Source organism: Argiope bruennichi, chromosome X2, assembly GCF_947563725.1.
Source record: "Argiope bruennichi chromosome X2, qqArgBrue1.1, whole genome shotgun sequence".
Lineage (NCBI taxonomy): Eukaryota > Metazoa > Arthropoda > Arachnida > Araneae > Araneidae > Argiope > Argiope bruennichi.
The window spans coordinates 24,754,125-24,778,365 of record NC_079163.1 but is presented as its reverse complement, the minus strand read 5'-3'; the positions used below and the strand labels follow the sequence as shown (position 1 = coordinate 24,778,365).

Genomic DNA, 24,241 nt, shown 5'->3' with positions numbered 1-24,241 from the left:
ACACATTTCCAACACAAATTATTATTTTCCAGTTATTACAGTAAAATGTATACTGTCATTCTACTCACACTATTCTTTAATATTTGTGTTTGAATTTGAAAATTTTTCCCAATGATAATTCTTTCGTTTTTTAATCTTTTAAAGAGTCTCATTTTTATTAATTAGATTGAAAAAATTGTAAAATAATGAATGTTTTATTTTTAATTCAGTTTTCCTGCTTATTTTATTGATTTCTTTTTTTTATTTTCAGGGCATAATTATTTCTAAAATTTTTTTGGATGCCGAAGATCAGAATGAATTTATATAGATATGAAATTGGGCTTCATTACATTGATTCTCAAAAGTAAGATTGACATGTTTTTAATATTTTATTTCATACCACAGAGATAAAACACTTCACTTGAATTTTAAATTAATTTTCCATACAGTGTCTTTCATTCTCTGTTTTTTTGGTGTCCAGTTCTGTGTGTGTGTGTGTGTGTGTGTGTGTACGTGTGTGTGTGTGTGTGTGTGTGTGTGTGTGTGTGTGTGTGTGTGTGTGTGTGTTTCACCATTCAGTTGGAGTTCAAATTCATTTTATTTCAATATAAATTTTCCAATGATTGCTCATTATGTTTTATTCATATCAACGTGAAATGAATACAGATTTGAAAAAAAAAAATGTTTATCAGTTGTTGAAATAAATTTTATACTGTCATTATATTCTTATAATTGTTTAGTAATTTTGTGTGTGTGTGTTTTTTGTGTGTGTGTGTTTCATCATTCAGCTGGAGTTCAAATTCATTTTTTTCAATATAAATTTTCCAATGATTGTACATTATGTTTTATTCATACCAACTTGGAATGAATACAGATTTCAAAAAAATTTTTTTATCAGTTGTTGAAATAAATTTTATACTGTCATTATATTCTTATAATTTTTTGGTAATTTTGTGTGTGTGTGTGTGTATGTATTTCACCCTTCAGCTGGAGTTCAAATTTATTTTATTTCAATATATATTTTCCAAGGATTGTACATTATATTTTATTCATATCAACTTGGAATGAATAATGATCTGAAAAAAAAAATTATTTATTAGTTGTTGAAATAAATTTTATACTGTCTTTATATTCTTATAATTCTTTGGTAATTTTGTGTGTGTGTGTGTTTCACCGTTTAGCTGGAGTTCAAATTTATTTTATTTCAATATAAATTTTCCAATAATTGTACATTATGTTTTATTCATATCAACTTGGAATGAATACAGATTTAAAAAAAAAAAATTATTTATCAGTTGTTGAAATAAATTTTGTACTGTCATTATATTCTTATATATTTTTCGTAATTTTGTGTGTCTGTGTGTGTCTCTCTCTGTGTGTGTTTCACCATTCAGCTGGAGTTCAAATTTATTTTATTTCAATATAAATTTTCCAATGATTGTACATTATGTTTTATTCATATCAACTTGGAAGGAATACAAATTTGAAAAAAAAAATTATTTATCAGTTGTTGAAATAAATTTTATACTGTCATTATATTCTTATAATTGTTTAGTAATTTTGTGTGTCTGTGTGTGTGTGTGTGTGTGTTTCACCATTGAGCTAGAGTTCAAATTTATTTTATTTCAATATGAATTTTTCAATAATTGTTCATTTTTTTTATTCATATCAACTTGGAATGTATACAGATTTGAAAAAAAAAATTATTTATCAGTTGTTGTAATAAATTTTATACTGTCATTATATTCTTATAATTGTTTAGTAATTTTTTTTGTGTGTTTCACGACTTAGCTGGAGTTCAAATTTATTTTATTTCAATATAAATTTTCCAATAATTGTACATTATGTTTTATTCATATCAACTAGGAATGAATACAGATTTGAAAAAACAAAATTATTTATCAGTTGTTAAAATAAATTTTATGCTGTCATTATATTCTTATATATTTTTCGTAATTTTGTGTGTCTGTGTGTGTCTCTGTGTGTGTGTGTTGCACCATTTAGCTGGAGTTCAAATTTATTTTATTTCAATATAAATTTTCCAATGATTTTCCATTATGTTTTATTCATATCAACTTGGAATGAATACAGATTTAAAAAAAAAATTATTTGTCAGTTGTTAAAATAAATTTTATACTGTCATTAAATTCTCATAATTATTTTGTAATTTTCTGTGTTTGTGTGTGTGTGTGTGTGTGTTAATCACTATTCAGCTGGAGTTCAAATTTATTTTATTTCAATATATATTTTCCAATGATTGTACATTATATTTTATTCATATCAACTTGGAATGAATACAGATCTGAAAAAAAAAATTATTTATTAGTTGTTGAAATAAATTTTATACTGTCTTTATATTCTTATAATTCTTTGGTAATTTTGTGTGTGTGTGTGTGTGTGTGTTTCACTATTCAGCTGGAGTTCAAACTTATTTTATTTCAATATAAATTTTCCAATGATTGCCCATTATGTTTTATTCAATGTAAAATGAATACCGATTTGAAAAAAAAAAAAAATTATTCATCAGTTGTTGAAATTAATTTTATACAGTCATTATATTCTTATAATTGTTTAGTAATTTTGCATCTGTGTATATATATATATATATATATATATATATATATATATATATATATATATATATATATATGTGTGTGTGTGTGTGTGTGTGTGTGTGTGTGTGTGTGTGTGTATGTGTGTGTGTGTGTGTGTGTGTGTGTGTGTGTGTGTGTGTGTGTGTGTGTGTGTGTGTGTGTGTTTCACCATTCTGCTGGAGTTCAAATTGTTTTTATTTCAATATCAATTTTCCAATGATTTTCCATTATGTTTTATTCATATCAACATGGAATGAATACAGATTTGAAAACAAAAATATTTATCAGATGTTGAAATAAATTTTATGCTCTCATTATATTCTTATAATTGTTTAGTAATTTTTGTGTGTGTGTGTGAGTTTGTGTTTGTGTGTGTGTGTTTGTGTGTATGTATGTGTGTGTGTGTTTTTCAACATCTATCTGGAGTTCAAATTTATTTTATTTCCATATAAAGTTTCCAATAATTGTACATTATTTTTTATTCATATCAAGTTGGAGTGAATACAGATTTGAAAAAAAAAATATTTATCAGTTGTTGAAATAAATTTTATACTGTCATTATATTTTTATAATTTTTTGGTAATTTTGTGTGTGTGTGTGTGTGTGTGTGTGTGTGTGTGTGTGTGTGTGTGTGTGTGTGTATTTATTTCACCATTCAGCTGGAGTTAAAATTTATTTTATTTCAATATAAATTTTTCAATGATTGCCCATTATGTTTTATTCATATCAACTTGGAAGGAATACATATTTGAAAAAAAAAAAATATTTATCAGTTGTTGAAATAAATTTCATGCTGTCATTATATTCTTATACTTGTTTAGTAATTTTGTGTTTGATTGTGTGTGTGTGAGTTTCACCATTCAGCTGGAAATCAAATTTATTTTATTTCAATATAAATTTTCCATTGAGTGTCCATTTTGTTTTATTCATATCAACTTGGAATGAATACAGATTTGAAACAAAAATTTTATGTATCAGTTGTTGAAATAAATTTTATACTGTCATTATATTCTTATAATTGTTAAATAATTTTGTGTGTGTGTGAGTGTGTGTGTGTGGGTGGGTGAGAGAGAGAGAGAGAGTGTGTGTGTGTGGGTTAGAGAGAGAGAGTGTGTGCGTGTGTGGGTGAGAGAGAATGTGTGTTTCTGTGTGTGTGTGTGTGTGTGTGTTTCGCCATTCAGCTGGAGTTCATATTTATTTCATTTCATTATAAATTTTCCAATGACTGTCCATTATGTTTTATTCATATCAATTTGGAATGAATACAGATTTGAAACAAAAAATTTTATTTTTCAGTTGTTGAAATATATTTTATACTGTCATTATATTTTTATAATTGTTTAGTAATTCTGAGTATATGGAAGAAATTATTTCCAAATTATTATTACTTCAATTTGTTTATAGGATGAAGAGTATCATTTTTATTAGTGAGGGGGGGGGAATTTTCTAATCAGTTTTCTTTTTTCTTTTTAATTTTTTATCGCATATATCTATATACATTTCTTCTCTTTTTTATAAAGGGCATAAGTATTTGTAAAATTTATGGGGCTGCCAAACATCAGAAATGATTTCCCTGAATATTATATTTGTCTTCATGTCTTTCATGCTGACACTTAAGCTGGATTCTCTTTTTTACATGTTTATTGAAACCACAGACTTGAAATACTTTACATGAATTTTAAATCATACATGCTCAATGAATCTTTTCTTTCATTTCATTTCCCAATCTTTTTAAGTTTTTATTTTCAACTGATGTTCAGATATATTTCATTGCAATTTAAAGTTTTCTGTCTGTGTTGATGTTCTAATGTAAGGGATCAGAAAAAAGTAACAGGAATTATAAATTGTTTCTTTGTCCTTGAATTCGAGAAATTTGTCTTGATACTAAATATCATGAATTTATGGCATAAAATCAATGTTTTTTCCTTCTTACCACTTTCTATTTGTATTTTTTCATTCTTTATGCTTTTTGCTGCTGCAACAGAATATGCGATCTCATTATTCTCATTTTTATATTTTACTTCTAATTCTAATATTCACTGAAAATGTTTGTATAAAAGAAAATACTTCTAAGACTATTTCTTTTGATTTCAAATATTCAAACATTTCTAAGTGTTATTAAGTCTGATTATTTTTCTCATTTCAATATATTCTTTTCTCAGCCTTTTTATAAAATTAAAAACTGCAAATATTGCTTTTTTAGCATATAAGGTATTTGAAAATGTAAAGTTTATTTTTTTGGCATATCAAGAAAAGTATGATCAGTTGTTACTACATTTGAATTTTTATTATATCTAAAATCTCGCTACATACTAATTTCAACGCCGAATGAAATTTGCTTTCTCTCTGATGAACTTAATAATTAATATGGATTTAGAAACACTGAGAATGGGATTTGATGTGTAAATATTTAATTCTCAGAATTTTTTTAAATAATTATTTATGTCCTGATGTGTATGTGTTTTACATTTCTTTAACAATACTGCATGTTGAATTCAAACATTTTTTGCTTTCCTTTTATAGGTATAAAATGTTATGAAAGGGACTTGTTTGAAATGCAAAGAAGGAGCTAAACTAATCTTAAGACATTTATCAGGTATGTTTATTTTAGTTTGTCTTTCATATTTTGAAGTTTTTTTTTATTTAATTACCACTTTGTGTTCATATTTAAATGTGTTATAATATAAGGCATGAGAAAAAAGTAACATGAATTATAAATTGGTCGTTTGTCCTTCAATTCCAGAAATGTGTCTTGATACAACAAATCATGAATTTATGGCATAAAATCAATGTTTTTTCCTTCTTGAAACTTTCTATTTGTATTTTTCATTCTTTATGCTTGTTGCTGCTGCAACAGAATATGTGATCTCATTATTCTCATTTTGATATTTTATTTCTAATTGTATCGTTCACTTAAAATGCTTTTATTAAAGAAAATACTTCTAAGACTATTTCTTTTGATTTCAAATATTCGATTATTTCTAAGTGTTATTAAGACTGATTATGTTTCTCATTCCAGTGTATACTTTTTTCAGCCATTTTATAAAATTAAAAACTTAAAATAATGCTTTGTTAGTATATAAGTTATTTGAAAATGTAAATTTTATTTTTTTGCATATCAAGAAAAGTATGATAATTTATTACTACATTTGATTTTTAATTATATCTAAAATCTCTGCTGCATACTAATGTCAACGCCGAATGAAATTTGCTTTCTCTCTGATGAACTTAATAATTAATATATATTTTGAAAAAGTGAGAATGGGATTTTATGTGTAAATATTTAATTCTCAGAATTTTTTTAAATAATTATTTATGTCCTGATGTGTATGTGTTTTACATTTCTTTAACAATACTGCATCTTGAACTTAATCATTTTTTACTTTCCTTGTATAGGTATAAAAAGTTAAGAAAGTGACTTGGTTTAAATGCAAAGAAGGAGCTAAACTAATCTTAAGACATTAATCAGGTGTGTATATTTTTGTTTGTCTTTCATATTTTCAAGTTTTTATATTTAATCACCACTTTGTGTTAATATTTAAATGTGTTCTCATGTAAGGGATCGGAAAAAGTAACATGAATTATAAATTGGCCCTTTCCCCTGGAATTCGAGAAATGTGTCTTGATACAGCAAATCATGAATTTATGTCATACAATTAATGTTTTTTCCTTGCCACTTTCTATTTGTATTTTTCATTCTTTATGCTTGTTGCTGCTTTAACAAAATATGCGATCTCATTATTCTCATTTTGATATTTTATTTCTAATTCTACCATTCACTTAAAATGTTTGTATTAAAGAAAATACTTCTAAGACAATTTCTTTTGATTTCAAATATTCGAAAATTTCTAAGTGTCATTAAGACTGATTACGTTTCTCATTCGAGTGTATACATTTTTCAGCCTTTTTATAAAATTAAAAACTTAAAATATTGCTTTTTTAGGATATAAGGTATTTCAAAATGTAAAGTTTATTTTTTTGGCATATCAAGAAAAGTATGATCAGTTGATACTACATTTGAATTTTCATTATATCTAAAATCTCGCTACATACTAATGTCAACGCCGAATGAAATTTGCTTTCTCTCTGATGAACTTAATAATTAATATATATTTTGAAAAAGTGAGAAAGGGATTTGATATGTAAATTTTTAATTCTCTGAATTTTAAAATTAATTATTAATGTCCTGATGTGTATGTGTTTTACATTTCTTTAACAATACTGCATGTTGAATTTAAACATTTTTTGCTTTCCTTTTAAAGGTATAAAAAGTTATGAAATGGAGTTGTTTGAAATGCAAAGAAGATAAACTAATCTTAAGACATTAATCAGCTGTGTATATTTTGGTATGTCTTTCATATTTTCAATTTTTTTTTATTTAATTACGACTTTATGTTCATATTTAAATGTGTTCTCATGTAAGGGATCAGGAAAAGTAACATGAATTATAAATTGGTCCTTTGTCCATGAATTCGAGAAATGTGTCTTGATGCAACAAATCATGAATTTATGGCATAAAATCAATGTTTTTTCCTTCTTGCCAATTTCTATTTGTATTTTCATTCTTTATGCTTGTTGCTGCTGCAACAGAATATGTGATCTCATTATTCTCATTTTGATATTTTATTTCTAATTGTACCGTTCACTTAAAATGCTTTTATTAAAGAAAATACTTCTAAGACTATTTCTTTTGATTTCAAATATTCGAATATTTCTAAGTGTTATTAAGACTGATTATGTTTCTCATTCCAGTGTATACTTTTTTCAGCCATTTTATAAAATTAAAAACTTAAAATAATGCTTTGTTAGTATATAAGTTATTTGAAAATGTAAAGTGCATTTTTTGCATATCAAGAAAAGTATGATCAGTTGTTACTACATTTGAATTTTAATTATATCTAAAATCTCTTCTACATACTAATGTCAATGCAGAATAAAATCTGCTTCCTCTCTGATGAATTAATAATTAATATGGATTTCGAAACACTGAGAATAGGATTTGATGTGTAAATATTTAATTCTCAGAATTTTTTAAAATAATTATTTATGTCCTGATGTTTTTGTGTTTTACATTTCTTTTACAATACTGCATGTTGAATATAAACATTTTTTACTTTCCTTTTATAGGTATAAAAAGTTATGAAAGGGATTTGGTTGAAATGCAAATAAGGAGCTAAACTAATCTTAAGACATTAATGAGGTGCGTATATTTTTTGTTTGTCTTTCATATTTTCAAGTTTTTATATTTAATCACCACTTTGTGTTAATATTTAAATGTGTTCTCATGTAAGGGATCAGAAAAAGTAACATGAATTATAAATTTGTCCTTCTCCTTGAATTCGAAATTTATGTGTTGATACAACAAATCATGAATTGATGGCATAAAATCAATGTTTTTACCTTCTTGCCACTTTCTATTTGTATTTTTCATTCTTTAAGCATGTTGGTGCTGCAACAGAATATTCGATCTCATTATTCTCATTTTGATAATTTACTTCTTCTTGTACCATTCACTTAAAATGTTTGTATTAAAGAAAATACCTCTAATACTATTTCTTTTGATTTCAATTATTCGAAAATTTTTAAGTATGAAGAAAATTTTTAAGTCGGATTATGTTTCTCATTCCAATATATACTTTTCTCAACCTTTTTATAAAATTAAAAACTGAAAATATTGCTTTTCTAGGATATAGGGATTTGAAAATGTAAAGTTATTTTTCGGCATATCAAGAAAAGTATGATCAGTTGTTACTACATTTGAATTTTAATTATATGTAAAATCTCTGCTACATACTAATGTCAGTGCAGAATGAAATCTGCTTTCTCTCTGATCAACTTAATAATTAATCTGGATTTCGAAACACTGAGAATGGGATTTGATGTGTAAATATTTAATTGTGTGAATTTTTTAAATAATTATTTATGTCCTGATGTGTATGTCTTTTAGATTTCTTTAGTAATACTGCATGTTGAATTTAAACATTTTTTGCTTTCCATTTATAGGTATAAAATGTTATGACAGGGACTTGCTTGAAATGCAAAGGAGCTAAACTAGTCTTAAGACGTTAATCAGGTGTGTATATTTTTGTCTGTCTTTCATATTTTCAATTTATTTTTTAATTAATTGCCACTTTGTATTCATATTTAAATGTGTTCTAATGTAAGGGATCAGAAAAAAGTAACATGAATTATAAATTGGCTCTTTGCCCTTCAATTCGAGAAATGTGTCTAGATACAACAAATCATGAATTTATAGCATAAAATCAATGTTTTTTCCTTCTTTCCACTTTCTATTTGTATTTTTTATTTTTTATGCTTGTTGCTGCCGTAACAGAATATGCGATCTCCTTATAATCTTTGCGATATTTTACTTTTAATTCTACCATTCACTTGATATGTTTGTATTGAAGAAAATACTTCTAGGACTATTTTTTTTTTATTTCAAATATTCCAACATTTCTAAGTGTAATTAATACTGATTATGTTTCTCATTCCAGTATATACTTTTCTCAGCCTGTTTATAAAATTAAAAACTGAAAATATTGCTTTTTTAGGATATAAGGTATTTGAAAATGTGAAGTTTATTTTTTGGGCATATCAAGAAAAGTATGATCAGTTGTTACTACATTTGAATTTTAATTATATCTAAAATCTCTGCTACATACTAATATCAATGCAGAATAAAATCTGCTTTCTATCTGATGAATTAATAATTAATCTGGATTTCGAAACACTGAGAATGGGATTTGATCTGAAAATATTTAATTCTCTGAATTTTTAAAAATAATTATTTATGTCCTGATGTGTATGTGTTTTACATTTCTTTAACAATACAGCATGTTGAATTTAAACATTTTTTGCTTTCCTTTTATAGGTATAAAAAGTTACGATAGGGACTTGGTTCACATGCAAAGAAGTTGCTAAACTAATCTTAAGACATTAATCAGGTGTGTATATTTTTGTATGTCTTTCATATTTTCAAGTTTTTTTCTTTAATTACCACTTTGTGTTCATGTTTAAATGTGTTCTAATGTGAGGGATCAGAAAAATTTAACATGAATTATAAATTGGTCCTTTGACCTTGAATTCGAGAAATGTGTCTTGATACAACAAATCATGAATTTATGGCATAAAATCAATGTTTTTTCCTTCTTGCCACTTTCTGTTTGTATTTTTCATTCTTTATGCTTGATGCTGATGCAGCAGAATATACGATCTCATTATTCTCTTTTTGATATTTTACTTCTAATTGTACCGTTCACTTAAAATGTTTGTATTAAAGAAAATACTTCTAAGACTATTTCTTTTGATTTCAAATATTGGATCTCTGCTACATACTTATGTAAATACGGAATGAAATCTTCTTTCCCTCTGATGAACTTAATAATTAATCTGTATTTCGAAAAATTGAGAATGGGATTTTATTTGTAAATTTTTAATTGTATGAATTTTTAAAAATAATTATTTATGGCCTAATGTGTTTGTGTTCTACATTTCTATAGCAGTACTGCAAGTTGAATTTAAACATTTTTTGCATCTCCTTTTTTAGGTATAAAAAGTTATGAAAGGGGCTTGGTTGAAATGCAACTAAACGAAAGACATTAATCAGGTGTGTATATTTTTGTTCGACTTTCATATTTTTAAGTTCTTTTGATTTTAATTACCAGTTTTTGTTTATATTTAAATGTGTTCTAATGTAGGGGAGCAGAAAAAAGTAGCAAGAATCATAAATTGGCATATCAAGCGATAGCACGTAGTTTAAATTTTTCAGAAAAATTTACTGAGAAACGAATTTAAGAAACAGAAAAATTATATTTCGAATGAGCAGAAGATGAAATTATAGAAAACCCGGTTGAGGAATTTAGATGTTATTTTTTAACTCTGTAACTGACTGTTATTGTACCGATAGAAAATAGGTTTTAAATTATTTCAAATTAATCCGTGATATAAAAGATTTAGAAAAACTTGTATTAGAAAAATGTTCCAAAAACCATGAAATGTTTTGTAACGATGTAGATGAAACCCTAATCCAAATAATTGTTTTGCTGTGGTATTTGATTTTGAATGAAAGGGATGTAAATAACGCTCAACTCAATTTGCAATATATATAATTAATAATTATAATGATTTATTTCTAAATGTGTTAACTGTGTTAAAACTTTTCTTTACATTGCCGGTTATAATAAATGCTGAGCGCTCTTTCATCAAGTTAAAACTAATAAAGAATTGTCTACTGTCAAGCATGTGTGCATAACGCTTAAATGCACTTGCTATACAAAGCATCGAAACAGAAATTGCAAAAAATTGTGATTTTCCTGAAGTAATTAATAGCAAAAACAAAATTACGCATTCAATAAAGATGCAATAGAAAAAGATGCACATATTGATGTGTTCGTATTTGTATATATATATATATATATATATATATATATATATATATATATATATATATATATATATATATATATATATAAGTAACCAATCTAAAGTAAGAAAAAGTTTGAAAACGAAACTAAAATGAAAACGAAACAAAACAGTTTCGAAATCGCAACTAAAATTTATTACCTATTTAAACTAAAACCAAAAAGGAACTTCATAGTATTTAGAGAGCGCAATTGCAGCTACTTCTAAAACACAGATGATTTGATACAAAAGTATTAGAATCAAGTTAATAGGAAAAAACAAAAATCAAATAAAAATTAAACCAAAAAATTATTAAAAAATATTAAAAAAGAATCCGGCCTGAAGACTTTAATGTCTGTATGTCCTCACAGAAAAAATCCCTTTATTTGAATCCCTGCCTGAGGGTGACCCTTGAAAAAGTCTTCAGGCCGGATTCTTTTTTAATATTTTTTAATAATTTTTTTGGTTTAATTTTTATTTGATTTTTGTTTTTTCCTATATATATATATATTACTTTGCCAAAAATTCAGACCCCTAATGGTTTCTTGCACCTGGGCTCCTTCATAGAGAAGGCCGTCTCTGGTGAATATGGTTGGTGATACTTTCACATTAGAACTGAGTGATTTTTATTTTAATTCAATAAGGAATAAGGAAAATGATAAGGTGGAAGAAAATAATTCAGAATCTGATGCTGAAATCAATGGTATAAGAATACCAATTTTGTTGCAAGCTGCAACCACTTTAGGTAATGTTCATCGCTTTTTACTTGAACATGAAAATTCTTCTACATGCTTAAATTGTATCTATCATATACAGTTGTATTTTAGAGAATACCGTGATAAATATATAAAGCAAACACCTACAATGCAATATTTTAAAGTTGAAACGTGAAATTGCAGTAAAATTTCATTAAAGTATTTTTGTGATGTTGCATTGTATGTTCTATCAGGGTTTTTTATTTATTTTTCCATTTCTTCTATATTATTGTTAATACGAATTTTGATGTTCTCTTGGAATTCGTCTTAACGAGGTTGAATTGTATATCATTCATTCTTAAAACATGGTATGCAATTAAATGTACAGTATGTGTAATGTTTGTCACATTAATTAGCCCTGCATATGTTTGTTTCTCCTTTTTTTTTTTTTTTTTTTTGAATATTTTTTTAATTAAGTAACAGCGTTCTGTTAATTTTTAAATGTGTTCTAATGTAAGGAATCATAAGAAATGAATACAAATTTTTAATTAGATATTTGTTGATGAATTGAAGATATTTGTCTTGATATTACAAGTGATGAATTGGATCGTATGTAAGAGTATATTGTTAGAAGTTCATAGCTTTGTGTACATGTCGAAGGTGTTCATTTTGAAGACATTATTTTTGTTTGCTTTTTCCAGTTTGGACAATTTTATTTTTATTAAAACACCAGCTGAGATTTGGTCTTAGTCAATGAATTTACATCTTTCTCAACATGTTTTAATGACAGAAAAATGAAACCTTCTTTGTGTATAGAGGAATGTAAGTAAAAAAAAAATTTCTCATTTGCTTTATTTTATTATTCGGGCCATGTATGTTTTCATTTTTGTATCTTTATATTTTCAACCTATAAAGATGAAAAATATGCTCATACACTCTTGCACTTTATTTGAGAGGCTTTGCAATTGGAAGTATGTGTCTAATTGCTTAAATTTAGAAAGTAGTCTTGAAGCCTCTGTGTGTGTATTTTCCTAGTACTCAATTAATATTTGTATTGACTCTATATGCACACAAAAGTAATATAATGATAAGAATACTGAAAACATATTATGTTTAAACTTAAGGCTTGCCTCTTATTATTTTAATAATAATTTGAAAATATTTTTTTCCCCCTTCAGTCGATAAGTTCGATTTCTTTGTAACATACGATTTGATACCAGTAATAGAAATAATAAATATAAATATTAAATTTTACCCCCTATCTTGTCATTCCATTTCCGACATTGCTTTTCTTATTTCGTGAATTTTGTTAGCTCTTTATTTCATTGGCTTTTCTCAGCTAAGGGTTTTCATTTAATACATTCTTTCTCTTCTATTAATTCCATTTAATTTAAAAAACATTTCCCAGAATAAATGAAAGATATGTTGCTAAATACTTTTTTCCTTCTTCTTGCCACTTTCTGTTTGTATTTTTCATTGATTGTGCTGTTTGATGATACTTTCTTTCTCTTTCAATTAGAATATTCGATCTCCTTTTTCTTTGTTGCCTTCTAATTGTTCTATTCACTTAAATTTTCTGACTAAAAAGAAATATTTCCAAGACTGCAAAATTATTTGTTTTTAGTTAAAAATTCCAATTATTTCTCTGTGGTATTAAGGTAGAGCTGTTTCTCATTTCAATACAATTTTTACTGGTGATTTTTTTTCTTTAAATACTGTAAAAGTATTGCCACTTTATGACATTCATAAATTATTTTTAAATTGAAATTGTTTTTATGTAAATCCACAAAAAGTATGATAAATGTTATTACTATAGAGTTTTATTTACTCTCGAAATACCTTTTTTTTAATACTAATATTAATGCAATAAGAATGTTGTCTTACTCTGATGAATATGAATAGTTAATCTGAATTTGGGAAAAGTCAAATTGGGATTTGATACGTATATGCGTATTTCCAATGTGTGATATTATTTTTTAATAATTTTCATACACCTAAGTGTTTAGGTTTAAGTTTCTGTATCAATACTATTATAACTATGGAAACAAAATTGTTTTTTCTTCTTAAATTCATCAAGATTTATTAATGGATCTTTTCTGAGATTCAAATAAAAGTTAACATTATCTTGTCACATTAATTACGGCTGGATATATTTTTCCTCTCTTCTTAAAGGTTTCTTTCACTTAATAACAATGTTTTATTAATCTTTAAATGTCTTCTATTGTAATGAATCAGAAGAAACTAATATGAATTTTAAATTTGATCTTTGTTATGAATTCTAAAAATTTGTCTTGATATGACAAGTGATGAACTGGATCTTGAGTAAGAGGGCGTTGTTAGAAGCATTTAAATTTGTATACATGTTGAAGTTGTTCATTTTGAAAAAGTTATTACTTTTTTTCATTTTGGGCAATTTTATTTTTTAAAACTGCAGAAGAAAATGTATTTTCACACTCTTGGGTTCCTTATTTAAGAGGCTTTGCAATTGGAAGCATATATCTAATTGCTTTAAATAAATTTTGGGGTGTTCCTGTCGTTTGAGGTTATGGAACACTATATGCTACCATACCTGGCTAAATGCATTTTTGATAACTAAAGACACCATGACAAGGTTCGGTGCATTTTATTTAGCTTCTTTGTTTCAATCATGTAGCTGTAGAATTAGGAAGCACAAGAATACATTGCTAGAAAGATTGATTGAATTGATTGATTGAAAGAGGGGGATTCAGGGATTTTTAGCTACAAAAGCTGTCATCCCAGTGCTAGAAAGTAAGCAAAAGTAAAATAGACGATAATGGCAGACCCATCTCACTAGCGAAACAGATAAAACTTCAGAAGGCATGCATAGTTATTGATGTCATATGGTGTTTTTGTCAAGCTACATTTACAATTTAATCTCCTAATTAGATCTTTTAGGTAGTTTTGACTTTCTTTTTTTCTCTTTGAAAATAATGAATAAAGAAAAAATATTAGGTACTTGAATACAATAAGAAACAGTATTTTAATGCTGAAAGTGATTCTTATTAATTTTGCTCTTGACAAATAGGCCTCTTCCCCTTTACTTCTTTTTTCAAAAATCTGAAATTCGTGAAAAATGCTTAATGTTTAATGTAAGAAGTTTTTCATCAGAAAATTTCTTCAGGAAGATGCTTATCTGAATATGGAGGAAAAAAAATCAGACATTTTCAACTTCAAGTAATAGAATATTATGATGAAGGAAAGAAATATAGTCAATGAAAATTTTCTTTTAGAGTAACATTTCATTATTTATTTAATTTATTGCCAAAAATGTCACAATACGCATAACAGTGAAGTTTTAATAATTAATTTCTTCATGAAAATTTCTATATGTAGTTACTATAATCTTAATAAAAAAGATACCGTTAATTCAATGACAATAACACCATTTTTTAAAGACATTAAATTCAAACTGAGGTTTAACTCATTAGACATGGGATTCTTCAATTATAATTATAAATACCAAGTAGGATCACAAAATTTCCGATGCATCTTATTTTTTAACTTTTCAAAATTTTCAGCAGGGGGGGATAGTTAAGGAAATAATCAGTACTTGGTCTTAATGGCTTCTTCAGCAAAATATTTTTATAGATACATAATAAATACTATTTTAGAAGCTTTACGCCTTTCTGTTCATTTTACTAAGCATTTTCATTATTTTATGTCATTTTTACTAAAATTCGTAAAAAATGGATATACTCTTCTATTTCTAGACTGTTAACAATGTAACCAAATTTCTAACGTAAAACGATGTAAAATTTGACATTTTTCTTCGAGTTAAAAGAATTTTAAATATAAATTTCAATCTTTTACAGATTCTGCCCAGAATTAAGTAAATATATCACTGGCTTTTTTGAAATCTGCTTTGTCAATTATGATTTGTGTTAAGGACAGGATAGTAATTCGGAATGAAAAATAAAAGAGAAAATATCTCCAAATTCAGTAATGACTTTTATCAATAACATTCGTTATTGATATCCAAAATTCTTATGTTTTTGGATCACCGCTGGTGATGTGATTAATATTCGTTTCGAAATCTTACAATACTTGATTAAAAATAAGCATAAAATATTTTTTTAGATTGATTAAATATAGAAAAATAGTTATATGACAAAAAAACTGAAATCAATTAAAAAAATTTAATTTTAAAATGACGTTAAAAAATAACATCCAAATTTTGTTTAATTTTTAATTAAAAATTCCAATTAAAATTTCAGAAAAATCGCTATGAGGTGGAGATTATCACCTTCCAAAATATAGATGTGCGAAGTTTGGTAGCTCTTTATTGAATGGTCTACCTATAGAGCATCAACACACACACAAATACGCATTAATTTTTATTATAAGTAAAGACAAAGGTATACATTATCCCCCAAATTCAAAAATAAGATTTCGTTCTTTAGATATTTCAAGAATAATAAATGCCAAGCGTATCAATTTTTTAGCACTCAAGTTAAGACCGGTGTACCTTATTATTTTACCGTGCCGTTTACAAAATTTAAAAAAGAATGCAAACATTATTTAGCTTTAAAATGAATAAAATATCTAAAACATAAAGCTCTTTTTTCCAGAAGATTTCTGAAATTTTTTTGAGATGTATTATGTCAACAGGTCATGTAATGACTATTGCAATTATAGAATATGTTAGGAAGTTTTAAAATTTTTCATATAAGAGCTTTTAATCATCATTTTTCTTTTCAATAACTGTTTCTTTTAGATAATATTTTTAGCTGTTTTTCAAGTGACTGATTTTAGCTCATTAAGTAACATGACGAAATGTTTTTAATTTCTAATCTAATTTATCATCACAATAAAAAACCAAAGAGAAATCGGCAAGTTCTTTTAGTTCTCTAAGCAAGTCCTTTCGCTGTTTTCTGAGAAAAAAACGAAACATGACTTTTATCTGCCCGGCCACGGAAGATCGTGGTAAATGCCGTTAACGATGACCTGACTCTGAAAGAAGAATAGAACTTTTAGTGCATAATAATATCGATTTTTGTAACATTGAAACCTTAATCACCTTAAATAATTGAAAAATCGTTTGAGAAAGCGGAAATTTTAAATTATGACTTCTTTTTAAAGTTCTCAATATTTAATGCGAAATTACGAAAATAAGTACACACATATTACCTTTTATTACTATTTTAACAAACTTTTATTGATTATTAACCTCTAGCATGTATTTTTGACCATTAATTAGCTTTGATCAGAAGATTCAAAAATACCTCTAATTTTCAATGTTCCTTTGCATTTTCCCAATGTTTATTTAAAAGTGTTTTCAAAAAGATTTTTTTTTTTTTTTTTTTTTTTTTTTTGTTACTCTTAACAACTCGAAAAATTCTGATTTCCATTTACAGTGCCATTTTTTTCAAGCATGAAATTTGCTCATATCTCTATTGAAAAACTTCAGAAAGTAATAATGCTTTTATTCTTTTTCCCTGAATAATTTCGTTAGTTTTAAAAGATCAACTCTTGATAACGCCTTTGCACCATAAAAACTGGCTCTATTGTAAGCTTTTACATTCTTTTCCGAAAATTACCATGATTTTATTTTTCGAAAATAAAAAGCACAGTTCGAATTTCTGGTACTTGGTTGATTAACAGAAAATCCCAACGTACAAAGTTAATAGAACGTTAACACAAACTATAAAGCAATTGAGTTTTATTTATATTGATTTTATTTAAAAGAGTAAAACAACTTTTCACATACAGTTAAAAACATATTGTGCAATAAATAAAGAAAAATAAAGCAACATTATTTGGCGGGTATTAGATACATCCGAAAAAAGTCAGGGAAATTTCTTTAAAAACTTAGAAATGTCAGGGAAAATCAAACAGCAGAAGTGAAGGCCATCCTGCTTAATTGCTCTGTAAAAGAAATGAGTTTGGTCCAGAAACCAATGGAGCAATCTTTTGCAAAGGCAACCTTTTATTTTTATTATTATTCTTTCTTACCAATACAATTAAGGACAGTAAATTTTTTTTCTAGATTTTTCTTGCTAGAGCTCTCTTATGGACAAAATGTTTACTTTAATTTTATACTTTTTATTCTTGTTTTTCATTTTTCGTATATTTTATCCAAATTTTCAAATACAAATAAAAAGTTTTCAATGATGCTCAGCTCTCAGAATTTAGTTTGAGCCTTAGCTATTTCTTACTTGATATTAAGTTTGTATCATAGTTCAATTTTCTGCAGCTTTTTTTATCAGATACAAAACAAAATGTATGCATATAATACTTCTAATCAGATGAGCGTTTGTATCAAGCCAAGGGATATGATGTGTATTTCATGGCAGGCCATATCTATTTATTTTTTATAAACTTAAGTCTATATTTTAATGGAATATAAATTTTACACTCTGTAAGGCATTTATATAGTTTGTTTGAATTCATAATAATTTGACTTTAGAATAACCTTCAAACTATACATATGATTTTTTTCTTTCTTATATTCCCATAAAAGTTTTATAATTGCAGTATTACTGAAAGTGTGATTTGTTCATGATTATTATTTTATTTTAATTAAATAATGAATAATCTGATCAGTTTCACTCCTGGGCAAATGATATTAAAAACTTTCTTGAATATTTATTTTTTTTCCTTGTGATTTTATACGAAAGGTCGGAAATAATTTTTATGATGTTGCACTTGATGTCTAAACCTGCCATTTCTGTCTGGAGTTCTCATATATTTATGCTCTGAAATGGCACATTTTCCTTTTCAATGACTTTTTTTAAGAGTTATTAATCAGTGCACAATTTACTTTTAATGTATTCTATTTAATTTAAGAGTATCTTAAAGAAAATGTTTTTCATGCTCTGACAAATGTTGTGTATCTCGCAAGAGCAATCCTGTAATTTTTTTTATTGGAATTTCATTTAAAGTTTTTAATTCAAAATAAACTTTATCCTAAATTATTACTTATTTGAAATTACTTTCAAATAGAATATTTACCTTGTTTTTTCCTTTTAATTTTCTGTTAAGCCAAATTTTGAAATAGAAATATAACATTTTTAGCAGTGTAACGCACTCAAAATTTTATTGGTGCCTTATTTATTTTGCCTTTGACAACTAACTGATTCGTCAAAAATATTGGTTATAGTCAATTCCAGTTAATTGTCTTAGATGTCCATGATTCTAACAAATTGTTTATTGTAGTCGTGATATTTTATCTCTCTTATGTATCTTATCTTCATTGTGTCACATGAACCTTTCTAATGGAGACAAACTTATGACATTATAACGTGTTTCGTACGGATTTGATTTAATTCAACTTAACAATTTCTGGAAAAATGTAAACTGTAATTTAAGGAAATGGATTCGAACTCTTTAAAATTCTTTTCTTGTAAATGTGAGCGTTGTTTGGCAAACAAGCAAATTTGCCTAGTTCCATATCAGTTTTACGGATTAAAGGAATCTGACGTTCCGGTATTATGTTAATTAAAGAAGTTTTATTTACATTCTTGTAGTTTTGTTGATATTGAATGCTGCTGTAACATAACGCTCTTAAAAACGTAAGTGTGCGTCTCATCGATCTTCAAAATTTCGCGGTATATTGTGACTTCATTTTTCTTTTTCATTCATCTTATAAATTGCACAGATATGAAACAGAATCCCTCTTCGTTAGCTTTCAACAATGGAAGAATTCCCGTGAATAAATATTTGATGAAACAATGAAATTGGTGTGAATTTCTATTGTTGAAAATCAAGCAAAAAACTATTTTTTAAAAAATGGCAAAAAGATTCAGAAAAATTTGCACGATTATTAAATTGGTATAATTAAAAAGAAAATTTTACAATTTTAACACGACATGAAGTTTATTTTTGTGCAGTAATATTTTCGTAAGTTGTGGGAAATTAATTTTAATTAAAATTTGAAAAGAAAAGCGCCCCGGGATGAACTTTTCCTTTCCTTTTAATTATATATATGCGAAACTTGGCAACTGTAGATCAAACGATCTAATCTATAGAACGACAATACACATAAAGAATTAAAGTCGTTTCGATTAATCAAGTTTGGCTGTAAATAGAACCTTTTTGATAATTTCTAGGAAATGTAAAATACCTATATATTTTTTAGAAATTTGAAGAATATGGTATCAATTTTGTTTTCAACTATTAAATGAACATTTTCTGCCTCTACACATCCCAAGTCTAGCATACAAGAAAGCTGTAATCCCTGTAAAATAATGCATAGTCTTAAAATTCTAGATTTAACATTTCCGCTATGTAACTTGTGCAGCTTGATTAATTCTGTTATTTTTCAATTTTAATATTAATAATAAAAAATTTGTTGTTGTTGTTTTTTTAGCTTCATTTGGTATATATTATACAACTCAAAAAATTGCTTCAGTCTAAATACAATAAAAATGACATTTGTTTGCTAAAAAATTGGGCATGATGTATTAAAAAAAATTTTCAGTTTTTTTTTTTTTTTTTTTTTCGGTTTTTCCCTTTAAGATTCAAAATTTGGTTGCAGTTGATTTCCATTAATTATTTGTTTTAATACCATCATCATTTGCCGACTAATCACATTGTTTTGGCAATCTGATATATGTCGACTTAAAAGAATCAATTGATTTTTAAAAGAGCAATATGAACTATTTGCTTATCTGTAAAATATAGCCTATTGAATCTCTGACTAAAACATCGATTTTGACAAATACCAGTATCCACATGAATCAGAATAGACATTTTCTCCGATCAGCAAACTGTTTTGCTAGTTTCCTACAGATAGCAAATTTTGTTCTTCAATAATTAAATTACTCCGGAGAAATGTGAGTAAAAGAAAAAAATTACCGCCTGGTCTCAAAATGTTGCAGAAAATATTCCGATTGTTTACCTTTTTTCAACTATGAAAAAAAAATTGTGGAGGGAATGCAGCCTCTCCTACCTCTGCTTCATCGATTCCCAAACGCCTCGCTGATTGGTCCATTTATCTACCCCAGCCACCATGCCCTTCTCCCTTATCCAGGAGAACTGCGCTTTCAACTGGTGTCATCGACTCTAATTGCTCTCTGCGAGTTTTCTGCAGTTACCAACAGATGGCAGTGTTAAACCAGTTCTCCTCTCTTCTATACTGTTAGATTTCCCTAAATCGCAGCATTACTAATGCAAATTGGAATCCATGGCAGAATCTTTCTTGCTGTAATTATGGAAATCTCAATAAGTATTTTTGAAAAAAAAAAAAAAAGCAATCAGAATCATTTTTGTGAATTTGCATTTCTTTTCTTATATGAAACATACAAATTTGTAAGTCGCTTCCGTTTTCACAAAAAAAAAGCGAAAAGAGATTATTGGGAAAAAATTTGTACTATATTTTGTAATCCAAAAAAAATATAAATAAAATAAAATAAAAATAATAATTCTAAATGAATTTTCGAATCGTATAAATCAGAATTCTAAATACAACAATATTATTTTACAAAACAATCACTAAATTTGTAATCGAGCACACAAAATTGAATATTTACTATTAACTTTTCTATCAAAATACAATTATTGAACCTATTCACTTGGATTTTTCTAGAATAAAATCCTTCCTTAACAGCAAAAAATTGAAATTTTGGAACTTAAAAAACCAATCTATAAAACTAAAAAATCTACCTCTGAAGCTGACAACATACCAACTATCTGGCTCAAAAATCTCAATAACGATCAATCAACTTCAAATTATTTTGAAATTATTTCAACATCAATTTGATTCGGTTGACATCCTTAAACAGTGGAAACATTGTTTAATCATTCTGATTCCCAAACAAAGACAAAACCAAGTCTTCTTCCTATCGTCCCAACCTCAGTTTTTTGCAAAATCGTTGAACACATCCTCATTTAATGCAATACTTATTATTTAACTTGCAATAAAAAAAAATTACAATAGCCTGCGTGGTTTTATACCCTTCAGAGATATCTAAACCGCAATTTACAACATTCATACAAAAATCGCAAAAGCTCATGAACAACAACAACACACACAAAAAAAAGAAGAAGAAGATGTAAATCGTGATATTAAAAGTGCTTATGGTTCTGTCAATATTAATGGCCTTCGTTTTAAATGCTCACAACTTAGTGTAACAGGAAACATGGCAAAATGGTTGTCCAACTTCCTTCAACCCAGAACTTTCCAGATATCTAAATCCTGATCAGAGACTTACCTCAGTGTGGTGGACTTTCATCTATTCTATTTGCCATCTTTATGCACGACTTCCATGAAACCCTAAAGGAAGGGGTTGAATGTATTCTCTTTGCGGATGATATTTCTGTTTTCTGTAGCCATCATTCCTGGGAAATTATTTTCAAAAAAATTCAGAACACATTGGAAAACATATAAAGTGGTGCAACTACTGGATATTAGAAATCACTCCAGAGTAAAGTGCAATAGCTGAATTGTCCAAGAAAAAATTGCATCGTATCCACACGTTTCCACACCCTTTAAAACGGAATGAAATTATTAAATTTCTTGGTATGCATTTTCTATAAAAGGAATCAAAACTTAGTATTTCTAATAAACCATGTACTCGAAAAGATAAATAGTCTGAAGATATTTGCATAAAAAACATGGCCACAGAACTGAAGGTACTATTAACATTACAAATAACAGAATTTTAAGCATATTTTATTATGCTTCTAGCCTAAACAGTAAGTTTTCTGAGAGTCAATTTAAAGCATGCATCACTATTCAAACAATAGCTCTGTGAATTGATCTATGTCTCCCAAAATGGACTCCGAATATCGTTCTCCTGAAAACTGTTCCACAGGAAATTCTCTCTAAAAAAAATCAAGCGGCTGGTTTCCCAATTCTTCATTAAGCAAATAGCTAATGATTTACATTCCTCACTTCTAACAGAGACTCCCAGAATAATCGAGTAATTCGATTAAATATATATATATATATATATATATATATATATATATATATATATATATATATATATATATAACCATTTTGTTTACTCTAAGAAATTTAAACGTATCTTCCAATCAAACCTAGCCTGAAATCCCCTTGACTAACTCTAATCCCTTCGAAATTTTACTTACGGATTCTAAATTTCAAAATAATTTCCCTTTGATTAAAAATTATGATTTTTTGAAAGAATGCATTCGGAATTTCTTTCCAGATCAGTTTATTATTGCTACTGATACATTAAAAAAACACTCCCAATACATTTCAACTGCCGATTTTTCTTCTATTCAAAAATTTGGATTTCAAACATCTCTTATAAATTCCTTTTTTTTACTGCAGAAAGTTTAGCCATTACTAAAGCACTTGATATAGTCCTCGCCCTTGCAAAAAATTGTCTGATTCTTACAGATAACTACTCTGGAGATACATCCTTGAAAAATATCTCCATCCAATCGCTAAAAATCAATTCAACATATTCCAAAGTACAAATTTTGACCAAACTAATTCAAAGAATATCCTTCCTAAGGATACTTAGTAACTCGAATATAATCTGAAAAGACCTTACAGATTGTTTAGCTGAGAAATTTACAGAAAATAACCTTCAATAGAATGTCGCTCCAGAAAGTAGCATGATATCACAATTAATAGCTATGGAATAATATTTCATCTCTTTAGGAGATAATCTAAGCATGCAAGCACTGTCTTCCTAATCCAAAATTCAGAGGAAAGATTTTGTTTTGGCCACACTAATCATCAAAACAATTATAGCACCAAGACTTGAATCACTTTAACCTTCAAAAGGATCCATTTTGTTATAAGTGTAGCAGCATTAATGACATTGAATACATAATTCTTCAGTTAGATAAGCAAGATATAGGCTGATACTAGGGATTGCAATACCGGGATACCGAATACCGGTATTTTGAGCCATTTTACAATTTTGTAATACCGGTATTCACAAGTTTAAATACCGGTTTTTCGGTATTTACTAGAAATTTTTAAAATTGTCTCCACTATATGTTCAGGGATCGCCAACATAGCAAAATAGTATACATTTTTGTTTTTAATGTCTCCCTAACGGGCGAAATTAATTAGCTAATTAATGGTTTAAATCTAAATAATAGATTGTCCCTCAAAGAAGATATTGTATCCATAAAGACTAATGGAGCAACAGTTATGAAAAAAGTTGGAAAGTTGATTGCTGCAAATCAGCAATTGTGCTATGCTCATGGAATTCAATTAGGAGTAATAGATGTATTATACCAAAAAAATAAATAAAGAAATAACAGAAGAATTTAAATGCTGTGGATATAGAAACTTCGGATTCCGACATTGAAGACAGTAAGAGTGAGAGTGATATTGACAATGTAATTGTTGAAGAAGATATTGCTAATGAAGATGAAATACTGGCCCATCAAGAATTGCTTCCTATAATTTATAAAGTTCGAAAAATTATTAAGATATTTAAACGTTCCCTTACAAAAAATGCCATATTACAAAAATATATACTAACTGAAAATAAAACACAATATATGTTAATAATAGATTCTAAGACACGTTGGAACAGTTTACTCCTAATGATGAAACGACTTTTGAAATTTAGAAATCCAATCCAAAAAGCAATAATCGACTTACACCTGTAAACTAAT

At 27.0% G+C, this 24,241-nt stretch overlaps 1 long non-coding RNA gene across 6 annotated transcripts in view; it reads left to right on the top strand.

Moving 5' to 3' along the window:
- The window catches only part of LOC129960079 (uncharacterized), an 80,741-nt gene that overhangs the window by 4,406 nt on the left and 52,094 nt on the right, over nucleotides 1-24,241 (top strand). For 4 of the 6 annotated variants that reach the window (XR_008783527.1, XR_008783526.1, XR_008783528.1 and 1 more), the window contains exons 3-11: nucleotides 251-343; nucleotides 5,097-5,169; nucleotides 5,970-6,042; nucleotides 6,836-6,919; nucleotides 7,701-7,773; nucleotides 8,577-8,646; nucleotides 9,448-9,520; nucleotides 10,123-10,182; nucleotides 12,373-12,493. This is a non-coding gene — a long non-coding RNA (uncharacterized LOC129960079). Of the gene's footprint in view, nucleotides 1-250; nucleotides 344-5,096; nucleotides 5,170-5,969; nucleotides 6,043-6,835; nucleotides 6,920-7,700; nucleotides 7,774-8,576; nucleotides 8,647-9,447; nucleotides 9,521-10,122; nucleotides 10,183-12,372; nucleotides 12,494-19,769; nucleotides 19,970-24,241 lie in introns of those variants that run through there. The other 2 variants (XR_008783530.1, XR_008783531.1) reach the window with 2 other exon arrangements.